Raw genomic sequence first — 22,379 nt, 5'->3', positions numbered from 1 at the left:
AGTGAGGGTGATGAGGCACTGGCACAGGTTGGCCAGAGATGTGGTGGATGCCCCATCCCTGGAGGCTTTCAAGGCCAGGCTGGATCAGGCCCTGGGCAGCCTGATGGAGCTGTGGTGTCCCTGTGCACTGCAGGGAGTTGGAATAGATGGCTCTCAAGAGGTCCCTTCCAGCTTCGAGGATTCTATGATATTCCACCGTGTCCTGGAAAGCTCCCCAAGCCTTCAGCCTCCCCAGAACAGAGCCAGCTGCTCACAGCTCTGCAATACTTTGCTGTCAGCTGCAGCACCAGGACAGCATCATGAAGCTGTGAGCCACACTGTGCACGTCTCTCATTGGGAAATCCCCTCACAAACGGAGAAAACTCCTAAGGAAAGGCCCTCAGCCAGGGCTGCAGCACACACACGAGCATCAAGGACTGCGATCATCGCTTCAGACCTTCCAGGCTGATTTTCATCCTTAAAACCCCTCATTCCACTCATAGGCCACAGGCAGCCCTACGATCGGTCCCACAGTTGTTGCTCTTTTCCACCTCCTTGCCTTCCAGCACACACATCAGCCATCCAGCCATCCCTCTGAGGCTCAGCAGTGCCATAGGACGCTCAGGATTCCCACAGCCACACACTGAGGCAGTAAACAACACATCGGCAAAGGAAGCTAACAGCTACTTTGAGGTTTTATTACCATATACTCAGAATTAGGACCAGTGCTCTCCTTTCAGTTCCCTCCTCGAGCCTCGGCTGCCTCTTCATGCCACTGTCAGAAAGGAATTTCATTCCCCGTGTGTTTTCAGAGCACCCAAAACCTCACAGAAATTGCCAAAAGCTGAACAACTGCCCAGGCACCATTTGATCTGTGGACAAAACCCGAACTCCTCGATCATCTGCATCATCCTGTTTAACAGCACAAAGACTCCTGCCCCACCGAAGCTGAAAGGCTCCCCCTTCCTGACCCAGCATTGGCCACAGTACCTCCCACTGTAGCAAAATAGGTGGTGTTTCAGACAGTGATTTAAAGGTCCTCGAGGTAACCTGTAGGCTGACAGCATTTCTGCAGCAACAGCACTGCCTGGCATCCAGCAGCAGCTGCCTTATCACAGTCCTTGGGTCGCAGGACCACAGCCTTTCCATCAGCAATTCATCTTCCATTCACATCTTTATCTGACCATCCTTTTCTGCTAACAGCAGCGCGGGACACGCGCTGCTCCTCTGCACTCAGTGCTGACCTCACCCCCTGCTCTGTGTGTCAGCTCCCAGACACAACACCCGAACCCCCAGCAGCAAATCTCAGTTTAAAAAGGCCTTCTTCACCAATTCAGGTTCAGAGCGACTGCAAATTTATCTTCCTCTCCATCTGGACATCTGCAAAACGATATGCAAATCATGAGACAGATGAAATGACACGGGTAATTATAGCAGTAACCGAGACCAGGAGCTATTTCAAGCCTCTGGCCGAGCACCATGCAGTGTTTGAGAGGAGCTGCCCCGTGCACACACCAGCATGCTGCAGTGGCAAAGGCTGCAGGATGCTTTCTGTAGGATGCTATGCTGCTCACTGAGCTGGATGGGAACTCCTTCAGCAGTCCCACCTGCAGCTCAGGAGCAGCCACACAGGTTGGATGTGAGCAGGACAAGGCCCAGTGCAGCGCGCGTGGCAACACGTGGCCAAAATCCAAGGCTGTGTTTTATGGCCAAAATGCTGCGGCCTACCAAAAACCACCTGCAGTGCTCTGGAAGGCCCCAATCGTCTCAATGGCCCCAGTCACAGAACCACAGAATGGCTTGGGTTGGAAGGGACCTCAAGGATCATGAAGATACAACATCACCACACACAGGGCCACCAACCTCCACAGTTCATACCAGCCCAGGCTGCCCAGGGCCACATCCAACCTGGCCTTCAACACCTCCAGGGATGGACGGGGCATCCACAGCCTCTCTGGGCAGCTCTTCCAGCACCTCACCACTCTCTCTGTCAACAACTTCCCCCTCACATCCAACCTCAACCTTCCCTCCTTCAACTTCAAACCATTTCCCTTTGTCCTGCTGCTATGCTATCCACCCTTGTAAAGAGTTGGCTCCCCTCCTGTTTGTAGGCTCCCTTTAGGTGCTGGAAGGCTGCAATGAGGTCACCCCACAGCCTTCTCTTCTCCAGGCTGAACAAGCCCAGCTCCCTCAGCCTGTCTTTGTAGGGGAGGTGCTGCAGCCCTCTCATCAGCTTTGTGGCCCTCCTCTGGATCCTCTCCAACAGCTCCCTGTCTTTCTTGTATTGGAGGCCCCACACCTCCACGCAGTACTGCAGATGGGGCCTCACGAGGGCAGAGCAGAGAGGGCCGATCCCCTCCCTGTCCCTGCTGGCCACCCCTCTGCTGATGGAGCCCAGCATCCCATTTGCTTTCCAAGCTGCCAGAGCCCCAAACGCCGTCCTGATGCTCCTTGCCCAGTGTTCAGAGTATGCCAAGCATCACCTTGTGATCTACAGCGGCCACCCCCTGTCTTTTCACCCATTCCCCCCCCTGCCGACGTCACGTCCTGCTCATTCACACTCCCAAGCTGACACTTTCAGTCAACGACGATCCATTTGAAGGATGTGTTGGGCCATTCAGTAACCAACGGGCTGAGGAAAGCTGCCAGTTCAGTATGTAACACCACGCTGCTACCTCACAGGCATTTATTCCTCAGGATTTGCAGCACCAACATTACCCCCAGATCCTGGATCATTCCGTTGTCCCACGTCTGGCTGTGCAACAGAAGCTGCACAAGGAAAGGCAGCTTCTTTCCAGCTATCCTACTTGTTAATTACACCAGCTGTGCACGTGCCAAAAGCACTGCTCTGCTGCTGGGCTTTTAAGCCGTGTTCTCCTGCTTGCTCCCCTTTCCTTTGCTTCACTTCCCTTCTGACCATCATTTAAGGGAGAGTATTCCTGATTCAAGCAGACCTTGAACGAAAATCAGCAAGCAATTGGGCTATCACAGAACCAGCCAAGGAAATGCCTTCCAAAACTCAACTCGATGCACAGCTCGTTGGCAAGCTACAGTACCACTAAAGCTGGCTCTGAAAAAGCCAGGAAACAGAAAGCAAAAACACCATCACCCACACTCCAGCATGAGCTCTGATCTCTGCAACTGGCACACACCCACGGGGGATGCACAACGAGAATGATTCAGTTCTCCAGCAAACAAGTCTAAGGGGGGAGGGGGGAGGGTGATAGGAAAGAAGGGGATGGGCTCTTGGGCAGGCTCTGCGTGATAGGACAAGGGGAGATGGTTTCCAGCTAACAGAGGGAGATTTAGATTGGATGTAAGGAGCAAGGGCTTCATGCCGAGGGCAGCGAGGTTGCTCATAGAGGTGGTGCTGCCCCATCACTGCGGACAGCCACGCTCAGGGGATGGGCTCTGAGCACTGATGGAGCTGTGGGGGTCCCTTCTCACTGCAAGGCAGTGGGATCAGGCGGCCTTTGAAGATCCCATCCAACCCAAACCATTCTGGGATCGCATGAGAGGGGTACAGCCCAGCAGTGTGGGCCTGGGACACACAACCACTGCCAGCATCCTCCATGGGAAGGCTTAGAGATTGCTTAATAAGGCGAAGCACGGGCATGGCAAATTCACACAAAGTGAGGATGTTTGTGCACAGCTTACAGTTAGCAGTCTTTACCTTAACAGGGACACAAGCTCACCTGGTCCCCCCCCCTTGCCATAACTCAGAACCTCAGAGCTATGGGGGTGGGAAGGGATCTGTGCAGCTCCCCCCATGTAACCCATCCAGGAGTTCCCTGCATCAGCTGCACGCACAGCATCCAGGCAGGTTTGGATCTCTGCACAGAGGGAGACTCCCCCACCTCTCTGGGCAGCTGTGCCAGGGCTCTGCCACCCTCACAGCACACAGCTCTTCCTCACGCTCACACAGAACTCCCTGGGCTCCAATCTGTGCCCGCTGCCCCTCGTCCTGGCGCTGGGCACCACCAAACACAGCCCGGCCCCCTCCTCCTCACCCCCAACCCTTCAGATATCCACCAGCACTGCTCAGACCCCCCTCAGCCTTCTCTCCTCCACGTGCACAGCCCCGGGGCTCTCAGCCTGTCCCCATTAGGAGGTGCTCCAGGCCCCCACCATCTCTGCACCCTCAGCTGGGCTCTCTCCAGCAGCTCCCAGTCTGCCTGGGACTGGGGAGCCCCGCACTGGGAACACTGCAGAACTCCAAGGGGAGTTCACGTTCACACACTGCTGATCTCCCTATGTACAACCACGTGCTCTGCTAAGCCTGGGTTTGGGTCACTGCACATCCCAGATGTGCTTCACTTCATTCTTTCAGAAGTTATGCTATGCTATTTGCCAAAGGACAGGCAAGTGCATCATTCCAAAAGGGAAGAACCAAACTCATGGAGCTATCTGTGGTTTTCCAAGTACTTCACAGCTGCAGCACAGGAGGTGACCAGAAGAGCATTACATGCTTAAGAGCAGGAACAAGGAATGAGTTGTTAGCAAAGCTGTTCACCAAATCTCCTCCCCATCAGCTGCTGTTTAGAAGAATTTTAGCCTGATCAGACTGAGAAACCTTGAAGAAAAAAAAGAACAAGGTTTTAATATAAGCTGTATGGAGCACGAATTAGACGTTACCATCTTCTGAATGCATTTCAACACCTCGAAATTGCTCGTGCTGTTTCTTCCCTTTTGTTGTGCCATGCACAGCTTTGGCTTCTCAAGGATTTCACTGCTCTGACCTCCCAAAGCAGAGCTGCTGGCAGCACTCAGACTACTTGCACTGCAGCTCCTTCCAACCTTTTGGTGCTGAAGCATAGTTGGTGCAGTGCCACACCAGCAGCCTTCTCCTCCCTAGGTTTAAATCCTCAGCATCTCCAGAAATGAGATGCTGCTCGAGGGCTTCTTCTCAGTCCCACTCTGCATTTAAGCCCAGGATCCTACCTCAGACACACGAGGTTCAATAAATCCAAGTGTAAGGTCTGATCTGGGTCATAGCAACCCCTCACCATCAGTACAAGCTGGAGGATGGAAGGATGGAGCACAGCCCTGCCAAAAAGGCCCTGTGTGGGGGGACAGGTGAGGGCAGCACCTCAAGGCAGCACTGTGCCCTCACAGCACAGAGAGCCAACCAGAGCCTGGATGCATCCAGGGCAGTGCAGTGCAGCCAGCAGGGCGAGGGAGGGGATCTGCTCCTCTGCTCTGTGCTGGGACACCTCAGCTGGAGCACTGCGTCCCAATGGGGAGTGCTCAGCACAGGACAGACACCGACCTGGTGGAGTGTGTCCAGAGGAGAGACACAAAGAGGGGCCCAGGGATGGAAAAGGAGGGATTTACACTGGATATAAGGAGCAAGGGCTTTGCACTGAGGGTGGTGAGGCACTGCACAGGTTGCTCATAGAGGTGGTGCTGCCCCATCCCTGCACACAGCCACGCTCAGGGGATGGGCTCTGAGCACTGATGGAACTGTGGGGGTCCCTGCTCACTGCTCTGAAGACCAGGCAGCCCTCAGAGAACCCTTCCAGCCCAAACCATTCCACGACCTTACAGCATGGCTGTCCAACCTTTTCTGGCTTGCCTTGGCTGCTTTAAGTAAAGGGGAGGAGCTGGAGCAGTGCTGCGTGGGGCACAGGCAACTCCCTGGGCAGTGCCATGACCTCACTGCCAGCTGTGTTCCCTGCACAGGAGCTGTGCCCATGGAGCCACAGGAAGGCAACGTTAAAAATAAAAACACAACAGAAAATTAAAGGCAGGAAGTACATAAGGATCTTCTTCACCAAGCTCTGACTTCTTTCCAGCCTGCTCAATCTGTAACTTGGAAGGACTCGGGCTTCCTTAACATGCACTTCTCCAAATTCAGGTTGGCATCACGCCTGCCCTTTGGAGTCATGCTATTTTTGACAGCAAGAGGAAATTCAGCTTTATGATGGAGGAGCCCTTCTCAGCAGACAGCTCTTCATCCGTCCTGACAGCCAAACCCTGGCTGACTCTGCCCCAATCCCCCCCAGCATCACATCAATGAGAGCAGGCAATGCAGAGTGCTCCCTGATGTGCTCAAACACGGGCAGGCACTGCTCTAAGTATGGCTCGTTGCAAGCAATAAAGCCCTAAGAGTAAAACAACAAGATATGAATCTGTCTTCTGCAGGTTTGCTGAGCCTTGATCTCCCAAGATCAAACATTGAGGCAAAGCTTGCTTACCTTGGTGCTGCACTGCACCCATAGCTCAATATTACTGGGAAAGATGGAGCACACAAAGCCATGAGGAAAGCAGGAATTGTGTTTTGTTGGAGCCTGTGAAACAAACAGAGCTCACACAGCAAACAGAAGTGCGAGAACACAGCTCTATAAGCAAAAGCTGCAGGAAATGAAGGAACTGAGAACTGACCTTAATACAGGAGCACAAATGAGCCCAGAGCAGCCTTTTCTGCTCCCAAATTACCATCATACCATCGGCCCGTCCCTGACCAGAACCAACTGCTGGTTCAGTGACAGAAACACCAAGGGACATTACCCAGGAAGAGTTCTCTATGAAATCCTGCAAGTCATCACTGCAGCTCCAGGACGCCCTTAAAAGTTGCACACCATGAATAAAACATTGATTTGAACACCAGAATTTCACGTAGACACATTGCTCATTCATCACTACCCTCCCTGTCCTCAGCCTGTGGTGGGACTGAGAATGCCACACAAAGCAGAGCCCTCAGAACCAATGCTCAGTCCAGCAGAGGTGCCCATTGGGGGGAGGGAGGGGGGGGTCTCACACCAACCATGAGTGTCCCTGAACCCATTGTGGGGGTCCAGGAGCTCAACCTGGGGGTCTCACCCTCCAATATGGGGGTCCCAGAGTGCATTAGGAAGACCTGAGTCTGTTGTGGGGGTCTCACAGTGACTATGGGAGTCCCAGAGCCCATCAGAGGGGTACAGAGCCCATTTGGGGGGGATGGGGGGGAGGGGGGACGACACCTCACACTGACCATGGGGGTCCCACTGCCCATCAGAGGGGTCCTGAGCCCATCTGGGGGGGCTCACACTGACCAGGGGGTCACTAAGCCCATCATGGGAGCCCTGTCCCATCCCATCCCCCTCTGCCCCTTAGATCCTGGCCATCAGTGTGGCGATGGAGGGCATCAAGGACAAGAGGGGAGTCCTGGGGGGGTCCCTGGACATCTGGGGATGGGACCTGGAGGGGTCTTGGGGTCTTAAGGGGGTCCTGGGGGTGCTAAGAGAGTCCTGGGTGAACTGCTGGAGGGGGCTGCGCTGGGGGAGCTGCAGAGGTCCCATCCCACCCCCCACAGCTTTGGGGTTCCAGGATTCTATGAGAGGTGGTTCAGCTCCTGCAGACTGCCAGGCCTGAGCTGCTGATCTGCAGTTACTGAGCTATGCTTATAATTACTGGGTAAAAATTATTCCTAACCAAAATAGTACTTCACCTGCTAACCAAGAGCCTGCTCCTGCTTTCCCCTTCTGAACTAGGGGTATTAATTCCTGCCTTTGCTCTTAGCATCTAATTGACAAGTGGAAGACACCTATGTTTGCAGTAAGGCACAACTGCTGCTAGAGAACCAGGTCCATCAGCACAGCAAGGGATTCTTTCTTCTTTCAATAAACTGCTGCAGGCCGGCAGCGATGAAGGCCCGCCTGCTAAACAAATATGCACACAAAATTAAGAGTTACTTCTAACGATTTCGTGCTTCTGAAGTTCTCTAATAAAGAGATGCTATCAAGCAGCACTTTGTTTTCATCGCTGACTTTACCCTCGTCTGCTACCTGGTCCAACAGCCTCATTGGTCCCATGCAAAGGACAGCGTCTGCACAGCTCTCTCTTTTAAAGAGAATTTGAATATTAAAAGGCTCTCACACAGTCAGACCCAAGCAGAACAGTATCACGGGGCTGCAAGCATTGATTTCCATCTCCTGCAGGACTGCCCACAGGCTGTGATGCACTCACACTGTTTGCCACGCAGCGTTTGAGCAACAACAAGAGCAAGACGGGGAGGTGATCAGGACAGCATTCACTACGTGAGCTCCAAAATAACCTGCTGGCACTTACCAGGCTGCTGGAGCAGCGTTTTGCACTTGGCCTGCTGCTACCCACACAGCCCTCTGCACCCCAACGCTGTGCTTTCTGCTGCAGACGCTGCATTAAGCAATGCCACAAAGGAAGCTCCGCGCTGCACCGCCGCTGGAACGGCAGCATTTGCAAACTCAGGTTTCCTGTTGCACTTTTCAAGAGCTGTAGGCTTCAGATGCACCTCTCCCACCCACAACGTCTTCAAACGGGCAGGAGAAACCAACACCTGGGTGACCTTAGTGCTCCTTAGCATCAATCTTGCATAGAAGTTCATCACAAAGCAGGCTGCCTCTATAAATACAAACAGTACGTGCTGTAGGAGCAAAGCAGCAGCTCTGGGTTCACCTCTGACCACAGCACCAAGTCTGAATGCAAGGCCTCACCTCACCACAGAACAGCTTGGGTTGGAAGGGACCTCAAGGATCACGAAGATACAACCCCCCAACACAAGCAGGGCCACCAACCTCCACATTTCATACCAGCCCAGGCTGCCCAGGGCCACATCCAACCTGGCCTTCAACACCTCCACATATGGACAGGGCATCCACAGCCTCTCTGGGCAGCTCTTCCAGCACCTCACCACTCTCTCTGTCAACAACTTCCCTCTCACATCCAACCTCAACCTTCCCTCCTTCAACTTCAAACCATTTCCCCTTGTCCTGCTGTTATCTACCTGTGTAAAGAGTTGATTCCCCTCCTGTTTGTAGGCTCCCTTTAGGTGCTGGAAGGCTGCAATGAGGTCACCCCACAGCCTTCTCTTCTCCAGGCTGAACAAGCCCAGCTCCCTCACCCTGTCTTTGTAGGGGAGGTGCTGCAGCCCTCTCATCAGCTTTGTGGCCCTCCTCTGGACCCTCCCCAACAGCCCCCTGTCTTTCTCATACTGGGGGCCCCACACCTCCACGCAGTACTGCAGATGAGGCCTCACGAGGGCAGAGCAGAGAGGGCCAATCCCCTCCCTGTCCCTGTTGGTCACCCCTCTGCTGATGGAGCCCAGGATGCCATTGCATTCACCACACAGTGACAAGGGCTCAGCTCAGAAATGCACATGCATGTCACGCTCAAAGCTCACCTGTACAGCAGCACCTGAGGCAGTTTCTGCCTTCACCTCCCAGCAAAGCTACATCAAGCTTCTCCAGCTGCATTCACATCATCGTGAACCAGAAAAGGCATCCACTCCAATAACTGCACGTTGCGTTCCTTGGCTTCCAGCTCACACATCTTCAGTGCTCCTACGTCCCTCCACAGCAGGCAGCCAAAGCCCAGAGCGGCCAACACTCACTCTGCAGTGCTCTCCTTCCAGCAAGAAGTGCCCTCCATGCATCAAACCATCCATCGAGCACGGTGGTCAATGCAAAATCATTCCTTCTGATCCTTACCAGGGACCTTGGGGATCCTCCTGCTTCTCCAAGTGCTGCCTTGAGTTCATCAGCAGCTTGGGAGAACTCCTGCTGTCCCAAAGGCTGTGGATGCCCCATCCCTGGAGGCATTCAAGGCCAGGCTGGATGTGGCTCTGGGCAGCCTGGTCTGGTGGTTGGCAGCCCTGAACATAGCAAGGGGGTTGAAACTCAATGACCACTGTGGTCCTTTTCAACCCGGGCCATTCTAGGATTCTGTGACAGCAGCACACCCGTGGTGATGGCAGAGCCCACCCATTTGGCTGTGCAATGATGCCTTCCCCACTTGCGCTGCCACATGGAGGTGACTGATTCCCTTTCCCTCCCAGATTCCTTGTAAAAACTCAACCCCAACCAACCACTCAACGTTTGCATTGCCCCTTCTATTCTAAGTCTAAAAACATTGTTCTTAGGAACAGCATCAATCCAGCCTAATGTTTCCTTGCAGGTATTATACAAACCAGCACTCATACGCTCCAGATCTCCACGCTAATTATATGAAAGGGTTATTTCATGGTGAAGGCAATTAGCTAAAAACAAAGATGACAGAAGCAACAGGAAAAGCAGAAGTAATGCAGTTAGCTGCCTATGTTGTAAGAGGAAACAGTGGGTACAGCATAGCACCAATTGAAAGCAAATATGCATTTCTTCCTGGCGCTGCATCCCAAAAACGTTGGGCACTTTGCTGCGCAATTAGGCATCCTCAAATGAGTTTGTGTGTTTGTAAGCAACTCTGCTGCTTCAGCCTTCACCCTCTGCGGAACTGAGACGCACAGAACAGTGCCCAGAACTGCTCAGAATTACCCTTAGAAAAGGAACCGGGAAGAAGATTTGTATTTCCAATAGCAATGGCAAACTTCAGCTTCCTCTTCATGCTGCCACTGAAGGGACACACAGAAACCCACAGAGCTCACAGCCTATTGATGATCCAAGCCACCACGCTGCTTGTCCTCCACGTCTCAATCACCATGTCCAAAACCAACCGTGCTGGTCATTCATATGGCAAAATCTCGAGTTTGGTCCATCACATTGGTCTTAAACAGCTAGTTAGATGGCTCCCCATCCTTTAAAGCTGCTCCTTTCCACCTCAGACCTATCGGTGAGTTACGAAAGAGGAAGAAGAATCATCAAGCAGAGCGGAGGGTGTAACACAGCACCAAACACCCATTAACCTTCAATCCAGGAGGGCAGATGCAGTGGGGTGAGGTCTCCAGCACACACAGATCTGAACAGCATCGGTCCCACCAACAGCACAGATATTCAGTCTGTAGATGACTAACCTCGATTAGTCACCCCATTTCCCTTTGTAGTGGGAGAGAGATGAGGACTTGTATGGCAAAACTCTATTTTAGACTTTTGCACGGGAAGAAAATAAGCATCTGTTTCTCTTTGTTGACTAAGGAGGAATCCCAAAGTTACCTCCGACGATGGCTTTTACATCACAGCTGCAGTGACCCTCAGCCCATGGAAAACGAAGGCAGAGTCTGAAACACAACACTATGGAAACAAAGGCTGAGAAAGTCATGGCAGGAAATAAAAAGACAAGAGAGAACTGAGTGCATACCATGGACAATGTAATGCTATGGAGAGATGGACTGACAGAATGCGTGAATAATAAAAACCAACTGAGCACTATGGAAAAGAACAGGATTACAGAACCACAGAATGGCCGGGTTGGAAAGGACCTCAAGGATCATGAAGCTCCAACACCTCCACCACAAGCAGGGCCACCAACCTCCACAGTTAATACCACACCAGGCTGCCCAGGACCACATCCAACCTGGCCTTCAGCACCTCCACATACGGACGGGGCATCCACAGCCTCTCTGGGCAGCTGTTCCAGCACCTCACCACTCTCTCTGTCAACAACTTCCCCCTCACATCCAACCTCAACCTTCCCTCCTTCAACTTCAAACCATTTCCCCTTATCTTGCTATTATCTAACCCTCAAGTTGGCTCCCCTCCTGTTTGTAGGCTCCCTTTAGGTCCTGGAAGGCTGCAATGAGGTCACCCTACAGCCTTCTCTTCTCCAGGCTGAACAAGCCCAGCTCCCTCAGCCTGTCCTCACAGGGGAGGTGCTGCAGCCCTCTCATCATCTTTGTGGCCCTCCTCTGGACCCTCTCCAACAGCTCCCTGTCCTTCTTGTATTGGGGGCCCCACACCTCCACGCAGTAGTGCAGATGGGGCCTCACGAGGGCAGAGCAGAGAGGGCCGATCCCCTCCCTGTCTCTGCTGGCCACCCCTCTGCTGATGGAGCCCAGCATCCCATTTGCTTTCCGAGCTGTAAGAGCACACCGCTGCCTCCTGTTCAGCTTTTCACCCACTGGGACCCCCAGGTGCTTCTCTGCAGGGCTGCTCTCAAGGACTGCTCCTTCCAGTCCGTATATATGCCTGGGAGGCATATAACACCAGGAGGGTAACGTGCAATTGAGCTGAACTGAAAGCCAGCATTTAGAGCTCCCCAGTTTGTGAAGCACAGTGCTGGCTGAGCACCTGCTGACCACAAACTGGGTACTGTGCAGCTCAGGAGCTGAAGTGTCAGTGCTCCACGAGGATGAACTGTTTGCTGTGCTGGGTGTGATTTAATGCAACACAAACTTGTTAGCGCTGCTGCCTCTCCACATTGAACCGCCTGGGGAGCAGAGCAAAAGCAGGCAAGCAGAGCAGCAGCCTCCTGACACAGGATGGGATGAACCAAGAATGCACTGCACTGCAAACTCAGAGTAATCAAATGAGAGCCACACCTTATTTAAATCCAGGCAGAGAGAGCTGCTCTCTTCTTCCTCTCCTCTGTGGCCACACAACATTGCATTCTCCGAACAGCACCCCCAGGGATGGGGAACCCTCAGCTCCACCTTGGGGTGAAGGAATTCCCCTCCCAGCTGACCCCCACCCTCCCCTCTTTTCATTTGAAGCCATTCCCCCTCGTCCAGTTTCCAACCTGACAGCTTACAGCCTCAGTCTGCCCTCTAAAAATTGCTTCGAGAGAGAAGAAGGACATCACGTGGGGTAGCCAAGGATCTGCTGAAGGAACAAAACCAATCAGTAAGCAACGATGGAAGCACAACCTTCCTCATCCAGCCCATGTGGGATTCAGAAGCTGAAGCAGCCTACAGGTTCTGCCAGGCAACCAGCAATGAAAAGGAAGGAAAAAACAAGGAACACAGATGAGAACTGAAGGCATTTCTCAGAAAACCTCAGGATACATCCACCAGACGTGCTCTCTGTTAACATAAGCCTACCAAAGAAGACAACACGAAGGCTGAAGCTCAAGTGCTGTGCTCCTTTCCCCCCCTCTCTCCGGCAGTGCTGTGCAGCACTGTGCTGCTCCCTCTGCCTCGCTGCTATCACTACTGATTCTGCTCACCAAAAATCACCAAAGTGATTCCATATTTACCGGTGTCACCGCAGGCCACAGTGCTCTGAAAAGCAGCAAACTGCAGAAGTGAGAGGGGAGAAGGAGTAAAAGAAAGGGCTTCCATGGGCACAACTGAAAGAGCAGCAGTCATTTGCCAGCAGAACAAAAGCGGTCCGAGAAGCTGAGATGCTCAGCACACATCACCTCCCACCCCACCGAGCAGAGCTGAAGCTGGTGGAGGTTTCTTCCTTTGTGCTGTGCCTGTTGGCTTCAAGAACTTCTTGAGCTTTGCCCTTTAACCACGATGATATTTTCTCACGCCTTCCAGTTTCCCCTTCTGTACAGCGAAGAGTGTTTCAATCAGTGATGTCACGCTTCCAACTTGCAGACCTGAACTCCACACGTGACGTCTGGCATCCAAATTCTGCAACAAATCCGAGCTTTGCTCATCTGTTCATTTTCACCTTGGTTCGGAAGCTTGGTTTCCCCATTATGTATCTGTGTGAACGGCCCCCAGGCCGGAGTTAACACACAGGTAAAAATAGCCAAGGCATGTAGGAATAATGTCAATATTGGCCGCTCGCACTGCTGGCTGCCTCAGCAGATCAAAACAAGGAGTGGGGGGGGAGTGGGAGGAACGCGGGGAGGAAGGAGGAAAGCACAATTAAAGAAACAAGCAGCTCAGAAACGGAGCGGACAAGGAACGATATACGTTTGCTTCTAATAGCACTGAGTCAAGGAAGACACTCGAGATGCTTTGTTGGTCACACAGAGGCCCCATTCTTGCCCTGATCCTTCCATAAAGCCACTCACGGCCATGGATTTCCCACGGAGAGGAGGTAATGAGCAGCCCAATGGATTCCCAAATCCATAAAACGTAACGAAGAACAGAAAGTGCTGCCCTACCAGCACTGAGAGCTGAGAGCAAAACGCCGCTGCTCTCAACCACAGCCCCGTGTCTGCCCGTACAGACACAGCACTGCCATCACTCCTAACACAGTCTATCAACCCTGCTCTTCTCTATTAGGCTTCCCATCACCTCCCATCCAGCCAAGCGACCCCGAGTGCCCCTCCTGCTGAAGCTCCCATCAGTGCCATGAGCTGCTCAGTTCTGCCTCGCCCTGTGCCCACCGTTTCCCCATCATTCTGGTCAACTCTGCTGTGTTTCCCACACCAACACACTCTGCTATCTCCCAGCATTCCCATTCTACCCATTTGCACGCTGCTGCTGCTCCCAGCTATCGCCCTTCGGGCACCAACACCTCAGCCAGTGGGTGAAGAATCATCTTCTGCAACGTATAATCCACAGCTTTTACACTTACACATCACGGGCCTCGTTACCAGAAGCAGAAAAATCAACAAGCCCATCTCCCCTTTGCACCGAATGCCTTTCAGTGCTGGAATCCTGCAGCTCTCACACCCCGTTGCCTCGCAGGAGAGGCACACGGTTTTGGTTTCTCTTTGACACCTCAGCTGACAGCCAAGAAACGCCAGCAGCAAACATGCAAGGAAGGGTTCCTTCCACGGGAGCACGGGAAAAACACCACCAGCTGCACCTGGGACGCCTTCATTATGAGCAGAGGGGTAAGGAAGAGCTGCCACCTCCAGCTCAGGGCTGTGCTACCTGGGAGGGATCCCATCCGTCCGTCCCAGTCGGTCCCCATCCAGCACAGCACACCGACTCGGGGTCGGCTTCAGATACTCCCCCTGCAGAACAGACACCTGCAGCAGCAACCTGGAGCTCCCCGCCGTGGATATCAAAGCTCGCTGCCCGAAGACGAATGCAATGAGGGGGGGATAAAAGCGTGCGCGTCTAAAGATAGCTCCCTCCGTGATTCACTTCCATCCGACGGCTGAACTATGAACTCAGAAACACAGCCCAGCCCTCCCACAACACAACCACGGCTCTGCCCAGCGCCGTGCTCCCATCTGCTGCCTCCTCCTCGCGTTTGCAGGACGGCTGAGGGCCAAACGCCGCTCCGGTCCCACCCATCCCACCCCACGTCCAGTACGGGACCTCACCCTGCGTCCCCATACAGCCTGGGTAACCCCACACGTGACGAGCAAAGCATTCCCAACCCCAAACCCCCCTCCCAGCCCTCCGTCACCCCCAGCGCAGCCAACGTGCCGGGATCACTGCGTGCTCCAAAGGCTCACGTTGCTTACCGTGGGTTGCTATGGAAGTCGCCGTACCACCCTCCCAAGGGCTCGATCTCCTTATTATTTCCTCGACCGCGGCAGCGTTCGGGCAGCTTCGAAAGCGAAGAAGCCCTTTTTTATCCACCCATCGTTCCGTCCGTCCGGGCTGAGCGAACCCCCAGAAGAGCAAAACCCCGCACGGCAACCAAAGCGCAGCCTTCTCCTTTCCGATACCCAACTGACGAACGGCGGTGCCGCCGTCCCACTTCCTCCTATGGGCTGCGTGCCGGCACGGCCCCGCCAGGCCTCCCTCCCCGCCGCGAGCAGCGCTCCCAACCCCCGGCTGGGTACAAATAAGAGCGGGCCGAAGCGGGCGCTGACGGAGCCCCTGAGGGCGGCGGAGCGCGCAGGCCGCGGCCCGGTGACAGCTCGGCTCGAGGGTCTCACCTGCTGCTGTCGGGGGTCCGGCGCTGCCCTCCGGCCCGCGGTGAGGCGCTGCCTGGCTGCGAGGTTCCCCGCGGGCATAGGGCCGCGGAGCGAGGAGGGGCGGCGCGGCCGGGGCTGCGCTGACAGCGGGCGGCGGGAGCAAGGCTGGCTCCAAAATGGCGGCGGCCCCGGGGCTGGCCAGCGCCGAGTTGGGGGGGGGGGGAAGGGGGCGGGGAGAGGGCGGGAAAAGGGAGGGAGGGGTATGGTGAGGGGGGGGGGGGGGGGTGTGAGTGTGAGGGTATGGGGGGTGTGAGGGGATTTGGGGGCACAGGGTGAGGTTGGTGTGAGGGGATTTGGGGGGACAGGGTGAGGGGGTGTGAGGGATTGGGGGGGGCAGCCTGGGGGGGGTGTGAGGGGATTTGGGGTATGAGGGGATTTGGGGGGATACAGCCTGAGGGGGTGTGAAGGATTGGGGGGGGGACAGCCTGGGGTGTGTGAGGGGATTTGGGGTGTGAGGGGATTTGGGGGGTGCACAGAGTGAGGGGGTGTGAGGGGATTTGGGGTGTGAGGGGATTTGGGGGGACAGAGTGAGGGGGTGTGAGGGGATTTGGGGGGGCTCAGGGTGAGGGGGTGTGAGGGACTGGGGGGGGACAACCTGGGGGGTGTGTGAGGGGATTTGGGGTATGAGGGGATTTGGGGGGGCACAGGGTGAGGGGGTGTGAGGGATTGGGGGGGGGGGGAACAGCCTGAGGGGTGTGTGAGGGGATTTGGGGTGTGAGGGGATTTGGGGGCACAGAGTGAAGGGGTGTGAGGGGATTTGGGGGGGACAACCTGTGGGGTGTGTGAGGGGATTTGGGGTATGAGGGGATTTGGGGGGGCACAGCGTGAGGGGGTGTGAGGGGATTTGGGGTATGAGGGGATTTGGGGGCACAGAGTGAAGGGGTGTGAGGGGATTTGGGGGGGACAACCTGTGGGGTGTGTGAGGGGATTGGGGGTGTGAGGGGATTTGCGGGGGTACAGCCTGAGGGGGTGTGAGGGATTGGGGGGGGGGACAACCTGGGGGGTGTGTGAGGGGATTTGGGGTGTGAGGGGATTTGGGGGCACAGGGTGAGGGGGTGTGAGGGATTGGGGGGGGGGCAGCCTGGGGGGTGTGTGAGGGGATTTGGGGTATGAGGGGATTTGGGGGGGCACAGAGTGAGGGGGTGTGAGGGGATTTGGGGTATGAGGGGATTTGGGGTCGTTCAGCCCAAGGGGGTGTGAGGGGATTTGGGGGGGCACAGGGTGAGGGGGTGTGAGGGACTGGGGGGGGACAGCCTGGGGGGTGTGTGAGGGGATTTGGGGTATGAGGGGATCTGGGGGGGCACAGAGTGAGGGGGTGTGAGGGGATTTGGGGTGTGAGGGGATTTGGGGGCATTCAGCCCGAGGGGGTGTGAGGGGATTTGGGGGGGCACAGGGTGAGGGGGTGTGAGGGATTGGGTGGGGGGACAGCCTGGGGGGGGTGTGAGGGGATTTGGGGTATGAGGGGATTTGGGGGGATACAGCCTGAGGGGGTGTGAGGGATTGGGGGGGGGACAGCCTGGGGTGTGTGAGGGGATTTGGGGTATGAGGGGATTTGAGGGGGCACAGGGTGAGGGGGTGTGAGGGATTGGGGGGGGGAACTGCCTGAGGGGTGTGTGAGGGGATTTGGGGTATGAGGGGATTTGGGGGCACAGGGTGAGGGGGTGTGAGGGACTGCGGGGGGGACAGCCTGGGGGGTGTGTGAGGGGATTTGGGGTGTGAGGGGATTTGGGGGCGTACAGCCTGAGGGGGTGTGAGGGGATTTGGGGGGGCACAGAGTGAGAGGGTGTGAGGGATTGGGGGGGACAGCCTGGGGGAGTGTGTGAGGGGATTTGGGGTATGAAGGGATTTGGGGGGCCACAGAGTGAGGGGGTGTGAGGGGATTTGGGGTGTGAGTGGATTTGGGGGGTGCACAGAGTGAGGGGGTGTGAGGGGATTTGGGGGGACAGAGTTAGGGGGTGTGAGGGATTGGGGGGGGAACAGCCTGAGGGGTGTGTGAGGGGATTTGGGGTATGACGGGATTTGGGGGGGCACAGAGTGAGGGGGTGTGAGGGGATTTGGGGTGTGAGTGGATTTGGGGGGTGCACAGAGTGAGGGGGTGTGAGGGGATTTGGGGTGTGAGGGGATTTGGGGGCATTCAGCCCGAGGGGGTGTGAGGGGATTTGGGGAGGCACAGGGTGAAGGGGTGTGAGGGATTGGGTGGGGGGACAGCCTGGGGGGTGTGTGAGGGGATTTGGGGTATGAGGGGATTTGGGGGCACAGGGTGAGGAGGTGTGAGGGATTGGGGGGGGACAGCCTGGGGGGTGTGTGAGGGGATTTGGGGTATGAGGGGATTTGGGGCGTGCACAGAGTGAGGGGGTGTGAGGGGATTTGGGGTATGAGGGGATTTGGGGGCACAGAGTGAGGGGGTGTGAGGGGATTTGGGGTATGAGGGGATTTGGGGGCACAGAGTGAGGGGGTGTGAGGGGATTTGGGGTGTGAGGGGATTTGGGGGGACAGAGTGAGGGGATGTGAGGGGATTTGGGGGGGACAACCTGTGGGGTGTGTGAGGGGATTGGGGGTGTGAGGGGATTTGCGGGGGTACAGCCTGAGGGGGTGTGAGGGGATTTGGGGTATGAGGGGATTTGGGGGCATAGGGTGATGGGGTGTGAGGGATTGGGGAGGGGGACATCCTGGGGGGGGGTGTGAGGGGATTTGGGGTATGAGGGGATTTGCGGGGGCACAGCGTGAGGGGGTGTGAGGGATTGGGGGGGGGACAGCCTGGGGGGTGTGTGAGGGGATTTGGGGTATGAGGGGATTTGGGGGGGCACAGCGTGAGGGGGTGTGAGGGGATTTGGGGTATGAGGGGATTTGGGGGGGCACAGAGTGAGGGGGCGTGAGGGGATTTGGGGTGTGAGGGGATTTGTGGGCATTCAGCCCGAGGGGGTGTGAGGGGATTTGGGGGGGCACAGGGTGAGGGGGTGTGAGGGATTGGGTGGGGGGACAGCCTGGGGGGGTGTGAGGGAATTTGGGGTATTAGGGGATTTGGGGGGGTACAGCCTGAGGGGAGGTGAAGGATTGGGGGGGAGACAGCCTGGGGGGTGTGTGAGGGGATTTGGGGTGTGAGGGGATTTGGGGGGGCACAGGGTGAGGGGGTGTGAGGGACTGGGGGGGGACAACCTGGGGGGTGTGTGAGGGGATTTGGGGTATGAGGGGATTTGGGGGCACAGGGTGAGGGGGTGTGACGGACTGGGGGGGGACAACCTGGGGGGTGTGTGAGGGGATTTGGGGTATGAGGGGATTTGGGGGCGTTCAGCCCAAGGGGGTTTGAGGGGATTTGGGGGGGCACAGGGTGAGGAGGTGTGAGGGCCTGGGGGGGGACAGCCTGGGGGGTGTGTGAGGGGATTTGGGTTGTGAGGGGATTTGGAGGGGCACAGAGTGAGGGGGTGTGAGGGGATTTGGGGTATAAAGGGATTTGGGGGGGCACGGCATGAGGGAGTGTGAGGGACTGGGGGGGGGGGGGGGGGTTACACCCTGAGGAGGTCATGAGGAGATTCTGGGGGGTTGTGAGGGGATTTGGGGGGGCACAGCCTGAGGGGGGGGTGATGTTATGGGGGAGAGGAAAGGGATTGGGGGAGGGGGGAGGGGGGCAGAGCATGAGGGGGTGTGAAGGATTGGAGGGGTACAGCCTGGGGGGGTTGTGAGGGTATAGGGGGTTGTGAGGGGATTTGGGGGGACAAAGCAGGAGAGAGTGTGAGACATTGGGGTTTGGGGGGGGTTGTACAGCCTGAGAGGGGGGGTGGTGTTATGGGGGGTAAGGGGATTGGGGGGGGTTGTGAGGAGATTTGGGGGGCACAGCCTGGGAGGGGGGGTGAGGGGATTTGGGGGGGCCACAGCATGAGGGAGTCATGAGGTGATTTTGAGGGGTTGTAAGGGGATTTGGGGAAGGCACAGCATGGGGGGGGGGGGGTGATGCTATGGGGGGGTGGGGGGATTGTGGGGGGGAAATGAGATTTTGGGGGGTTGGGATTTGGGGAGGCACAGTCTTGAGGGGGGATGAAGTTATGGGGGGGCTGAGGGGATTTGGGGGGGGGCACAACATGAGGGAGTCATGAGGAGATTTTGGGGGGTTGTGAGGGTTTTTGGGGGGGCACAGCATGAGGTGGGGTGATGTTATGGGGGGGGGGATTTGGGTATGGGCACAGCTTGAGGGTGTGTGAGGGATGGAGGGGATGTGGGGGGACTTGGGGGGGGGGGGGGGTGGACACAGCCTGAAGGAATGTCAGGTTATGAGGGTGGGGGGGGTGTGAGGGATGGGGGGATGTGAAGGGGGTCACAGCCTGAAGGGGTCATGAGGAGATTTTGGGGGATTGTGAGGGGATTTTGGGGGGGGGGGGGGGGGGGGGGCAGAGGAGGTTCCAGAGGGGTTCTCAGTCTGAGGGGGGGATGTGAGGGAATGGGGGGAGGAGGGTCTGTGGGGGCTTCATGAGGACGTTGATGATTATTCCGTGTCCAATACAACAAAACTGTATTCAGAAATCCAGCGCCTCTTTTACAGCAATACTCTTAAGGGTTTTCGCTGCTTTATGCTAAACCAGCGCAGCAATTCCACCCAGTTCCAAACGTTTGAATCTGCTTTTAAACACCAACAGTTCTGCTGTTCACCTAGTTTTATGTCCACCTGAGCATTTCAAAAGTCATAGGATCACGGAATGCTTTGGGTTGGAAGGGACCTCAAGGATCACGAAGCTCCAACATCACCACCACATGCAGGGCCACCAACCTCCACAGTTCATACCAGCCCAGGCTGCCCAGGGCCACATCCAACCTGGCCTTCAACACCTCCACATATGGACGGGGCATCCACAGCCTCTCTGGGCAGCTGTTCCAGCACCTCACCACTCTCTCTGTCAACAACTTCCCCCTCACATCCAACCTCAACCTTCCCTCCTTCAACTTCAAATCATTTCCCCTTGTCCTGCTATTATCTAACCCTCAAGTTGGCTCCCCTCCTGTTTGTAGGCTCCCTTTAGGTCCTGGAAGGCTGCAATGAGGTCACCCCACAGCCTTCTCTTCTCCAGGCTGAACAAGCCCAGCTCCCTCAGCCTGTCTTTGTAGGGGAGGTGCTGCAGTCCTCTCATCAGCTTTGTGGCCCTCCTCTGGACCCTCCCCAACAGCCCCCTGTCCTTCTTGTATTGGGGGCCCCACACCTCCACGCAGTACTGCAGATGGGGCCTCACGAGGGCAGAGCAGAGAGGGCCGATCCCCTCCCTGTCCCTGCTGGCCACCCCTGTGCTGATGGAGCCCAGCATCCCATTTGCTTTCCGAGCTGTAAGAGCACACCGCCGCCTCCTGTTCAGCTTTTCACCCACCGGGACCCCCAGGTGCTTCTCTGCAGGGCTGCTCTCAAGGACTGCTCCTCCCAGTCTGTACATACACCTGGGATTCGCTTTGCACTTCAGCCCAAGTGCAAAAACCTCCCACTTCGCTGCCTCGAACCTCATTAGATTCACCCACCTTCCAAGTCTGCTGAGGTTCCCTCTTTATCCCCTAGGCATAATTGAGGCGTTAGGCTTCCCAAACGCTTCCAATGAGACCTGGCTGCCTTCTGGGGCGCGTTACAAGGCCCTGTGCAAACAACAGAGCTCGGGAGGACACGGAACATAAACAGCAATCAGCAGCGAGAGCGGCGGCACCGACGTTTCTTGGCCGACAGCACCTTGCACGTTCCTCCCCTCTGCGGGGTATTCACGCTTCTGCTTTTCCCTGGGGAATATCACCCTGCCTGGCAGCGCACGTGAAAAAGGCAGGCGAATGGAAGCGGAATGCAAAATACCCTGCAAAATCTGGCAGGCCGGCCCTCCTTGAGAGCTCTGATGCAAAAGATAATTATAGATGAAAGTGTGGCAACCGCGCGGCGGTGGAGGTTGCGACACGCCGTGTTGACTCGGGTTGCTTAGGAGCCGTGCACGAAACCACACGGCAGCCCTGCGCGGCACAACATCTCCTGCGAGGCCCGGGGAGCTGCTGGGGAGGAGAGGGATCGGATCTGAGGGCTTCTCAAGTTCTGAGCGACCTTCATTGCCCAAATATGGCCCAGCGGCGTCGGGAAGCTTAAAAGGCCGGTGGTGACGGGCCTGTAACTCACAGCAGCTTTGCTGAGTGCGGCACGGAGCCCGTTTCGATGGGGGAAACGCTGCTTTGCGGCTTCGCAAAGGGGCCAGAAGAGCATTTAAAGCCCTCCGTGCTTTTGTTTTCACATCAAGCTGAGGAAACGTATTGTAAAAGCCCCGCGTTTCGACGGCATCAAAGCCATAATACTCGGGGGGACGTCCTCGGCTTGCGCACGTGGGCAGCAGATATCGAAGCAGAGATCAAACGCCAGGGCTTCCCCTCAGACACCCCGCGATGGAACTGTTCTCCAAGCAGCACAGAGCTGATTTCACGCGTGCTGCTCCCGCTTTGCCATGCAGAAGGAAACGTGCTGCGAATGAAAGGGCAACCGAAGCCCTCGCAGTGCCTGAGAAGGGTAAAAACAACGGCGGAAGGGCTTGGATGAAGAGTGAAAGATGCACCCTCCGTCCAAAGAGGAATGGGTGGTCGGTGCAAGGCCAGCACGCATCCGAGCTCTCTTGTTATCTCCTCATAAAGGTGATACCCAACAGCCATAAAGGCACGACAGACGAGGGCTGGGATCTTTGAGCTTGGAGAAGAGGAGGCCTCATCGCGGCCTTCCAGGATTTGAAGGGAGGCTATGAACAGGAGGTGGTACATCTGTTTATCAGGGTGGATAGTGATAGGGCATGGGGGAATGGTTTTAAACTGGGATAGGGGAGGTTTGGGTTGGATATGAGGAGGCAGTTTTTCACACACACAGGGTGGTGATGCACTGGAACAGGTTGCCCAAGGAGGCTGTGGATGCCCCATGCCTGGAGGCATTGAAGGCCAGGCTGGATGTGGCTCTGGTCTGCTGGTTG

General features: G+C 56.1%; 1 protein-coding gene across 9 annotated transcripts in view; it reads right to left on the bottom strand.

The window, feature by feature from the left end:
* PPP6R2 (protein phosphatase 6, regulatory subunit 2) overlaps positions 1 to 15,550 on the bottom strand; it is a 71,481-nt gene extending 55,931 nt beyond the window's left edge. For 6 of the 9 annotated variants that reach the window (XR_005846098.2, XR_001464578.4, XR_001464637.4 and 3 more), the window contains exon 1: positions 15,388 to 15,550. The gene's annotated coding sequence lies outside the window, so the exon portion shown is untranslated. Of the gene's footprint in view, positions 1 to 6,176; positions 6,270 to 14,967; positions 15,054 to 15,387 lie in introns of all 9 variants that reach the window. The other 3 variants (XM_015278843.4, XM_040662863.2, XM_046910319.1) reach the window with 2 other exon arrangements.
* Positions 15,551 to 22,379: the final 6,829 nt, after the last annotated feature.

The sequence above is a fragment of the Gallus gallus genome, chromosome 1 (genome assembly GCF_016699485.2).
Source record: "Gallus gallus isolate bGalGal1 chromosome 1, bGalGal1.mat.broiler.GRCg7b, whole genome shotgun sequence".
NCBI classification, from domain to species: Eukaryota; Metazoa; Chordata; class Aves; order Galliformes; family Phasianidae; genus Gallus; species Gallus gallus.
This window is presented reverse-complemented; position numbering and strand designations above follow the sequence as displayed.